Source organism: Heterodontus francisci, chromosome 30 (assembly GCF_036365525.1).
Source record: "Heterodontus francisci isolate sHetFra1 chromosome 30, sHetFra1.hap1, whole genome shotgun sequence".
Lineage (NCBI taxonomy): Eukaryota > Metazoa > Chordata > Chondrichthyes > Heterodontiformes > Heterodontidae > Heterodontus > Heterodontus francisci.
This window is the reverse complement of record NC_090400.1, coordinates 48,630,106-48,630,306: the sequence shown is the minus strand read 5'-3', so window position 1 is coordinate 48,630,306 and position 201 is coordinate 48,630,106.

The window sequence follows — 201 nt, the reverse complement described above, 5'->3', positions numbered from 1 at the left end:
TTGGAATTTTTGATGAACCCTGAATTAATGATGGATGTTAAATCAATTCTTTTGCACTGCTAGGTTCAGTAACTGCTTTAACCAGGCCTGATAGTTTAAAAGTATTGAGTGGTGATGAAGTTATTTCATGGGTTAATATATAACTTAAAACAATGCAAGATAAAGAATATTAACATCAATCAAATTACTGTTCACACTTCA